Here is a 2599-nt window from a genome sequence, read left to right on the forward strand (position 1 = left end):
GGCTGGGCAGCTCTCCAGCAGCTGAGGCAGGACCCTGCCTGGTGTGAGGACCACTGAGTCGTCACTGCCGCCCTTCAGGGCCAGGCTGTGTTGGGGGACAGCACTGGAGCCCCTGCTGGCCTCAGCGCCTTCTCACCCCCAATGCAGGAGTGCCCTCTAGGGCTGCCAGAGAATACCGGGGTTCTCAACCCCAAGGCTGCCACAGCTTCCCCGTCACCTGCCGAACCTGCTGCGTGTGACAGCACAGTGACCACCAGGACAGGGTCTTTGCAAAGGGGAGTCCAAGCCCACATGAATCCCTGAGACCTCTCCGCCAACTGCAGACCCAGCTCCAGCTGTCAGTCTCCACTGCCTGGGGAGAGGACAGGGCGTGCCGCAGGCATCCTGGCACCTGCAGGCCCTGGGCATACTCCACGACCAGCAGGCTTTTACCGTAGACTTGAAAGCTCCCAGCAGAGAAGGCAGGCCCAGCGGACAGGCCAGGGACTCCACCAGGTGCCCCCACCTCTGGAGGGGTACACTGCTGGGCACCACAAATGGGTCCAAGTCCTCACTCAGTGGCCTTGATGAAGTGGCAGAAGTACACAGAAAAGCCAAAACTGTCACTATCTTCCTTTAAAAAGTTCCCAGAGATGCTCTTTAGAGGATGGTCCTAGAGGCTCCGGTCCTGATGGCTGAGTTTCTGACCACCACACCCGTGCCTGCCCAGGGCTGCCCTCAGCTTGGCGACATCCAGAAGACGGACCCAGGAACCGTGCACATCCTGGCACCCTGCGACACACAAGGAAAAGAAAGTTCCCTCCAAGAGGGCATCAGGTCTAACCTGAGCCCTCAGTGTCCCCCCTTTATCCCCCTGGGCGTCCGCTAGGCATAGACAGGCAGACCCTTCCATTGAGGCGCCCTGGCCTCCCCCTAACTCCCACCTTGGCGCGCGCCTTCCGAGCCGGTGAGACCTCCCCCTGCCCGACTGAGCAGGGTCGCGGAGGGGCCGGGGCGATCGCGCTGCCCAGGGACAGATCAGCCGCTGTCACACGCACAGTGGGTCCGGAGCAGCGCAGTGTGCGGTGGGCAGTGGCTGCCCTGCGCCTGGAGTGACCGCCGGGCAGGCGGAGAGGTCGTCCCGGACCCCGACCCTTCCGTTCCCTCCAACTTCGGCGTCCGAGACCCCGCAGTGCGCAGGAGAGGGGGGGCCTCTGGGGTACGCCCCCGCCCGCCGGCCTGGGACCCCTTGTGCGTCACCTGCGACCCCGGCGTGGGGCCGTCGCCCACTCTCAGCCCAACTTCGGCAGCGGCCGCGGCCCCCCCACACCGTGCGGCCACCCTGCTTTCCGACTGCCCCTGCTCCCCGGGTGGGCGTGAAGCCTCTGCTGCCGGCCGGCAGCCTTGAAATAAGGGCAGGCGTCCAGGTCATAGCCTCGTCCTGGGCTGGGCCGCAGGCTCCCGGCTCCAAGGTCTGTGGCTAGGATCGGGGATGTGATGACCAGAGTTTGGGGGACTCTAAGCCTTGAGTGAGCAATATTGAGGGGCAGGGTGGGGACATCTGAGATCATGGGGTGCTAAGTTTTAGAGTGAGCAACTTTGGGATGGAGTCAGCCTTCCGCTGGACTGGGGTGACCCCCGAGTTGGGCCCGGTGCTCCCCACTTCCTTTAGGGCAGACCATAGGGGACATGAGGTCCTAAGCATGAGGAGCAAGGAAACCAAGAGCACAGCTTGAGGGGAGCAACCAGGACTGGGGGCTTCCTGCCTGACATGGACCACAGATCCGGAGTAGCTGGACAGGGCAAGTGACAGAAGGAGGCTTCCTGTGTGTTAGGCTGCCTGAGCCTGCTGCCCGGCTCACAGCAATCTGTCCCTAGGGGTCTAGACCGTCCGGACCTGTAGCCCCAGAGAGGACCAAGCACAGGGTCCCATGGAACGTAGCCTGGAGTTGGAAAGGCTGATGGGGCCGTGCCCTAGGTGGAAGGCCTGAGGGCTGTCTCCAGGTCTGAGGGGCCTGTGTCCCTCACCCGCGGCTCCTACCTACACCCAGGAAGGTTGGATGACCTCTGGGCACCAACCCTGAGTCCTGCATGGGGTCAACTCCCACGCTGAGTGCACAGGCCGGCAAGGGCAAGGGCAGATGCCATCCGGGGCCCATCCTACACAGATGGGACAGGTCAGGACTCAACCACACCATCCTGTGTCATGAGCTTCCTCGCCAAGTTTCCTGGCCCCTAGAGGGACTCAGGCACGGAGCCGGCAGGGCTCACACACCCCTGGCCTGCGTCTCTTTCCGAAGGACACCTGTTCCTTCTGAAACCACCGCCAGGGGCTCGTCCCTGGTCTGCTCCTGGCTCTGAGCAAGCTAACGAGCCCTCCCCTCCACCTCAGAAAGGTCCTCGGGCAGCCAAGCTGGAGGGGGGGCTGCAGGGAAAGGGGCAGAACCCCCCTCCTCCAGCCGTCAAGTAGACAAATCCCACGGCACCAAAAAGTGCCCAAAGTGCTTCAGATCACTGAGCAAACCTGTGAGTGGCTGAAAAGTTTACTTTTAAGTTTTAAACTGTACATTGAAAACAATGATGTGAGTTGTGCCGAAGTGGGGGAGGCCCTGCCCCGCAA

General features: G+C 62.8%; 1 long non-coding RNA gene across 1 annotated transcript in view; it reads right to left on the reverse strand.

Moving 5' to 3' along the window:
- Positions 1–521: 521 nt before the first annotated feature.
- Positions 522–2599, reverse strand: part of LOC111731887 — a 6573-nt gene continuing 4495 nt past the window's right edge. The window contains exon 2 of the long non-coding RNA XR_002777362.1: positions 522–771. This is a non-coding gene — a long non-coding RNA (uncharacterized LOC111731887). The remainder of the gene's footprint in view (positions 772–2599) is intronic.

This window comes from Pteropus vampyrus, unplaced genomic scaffold (genome assembly GCF_000151845.1).
Source record: "Pteropus vampyrus isolate Shadow unplaced genomic scaffold, Pvam_2.0 Scaffold405, whole genome shotgun sequence".
Lineage (NCBI taxonomy): Eukaryota > Metazoa > Chordata > Mammalia > Chiroptera > Pteropodidae > Pteropus > Pteropus vampyrus.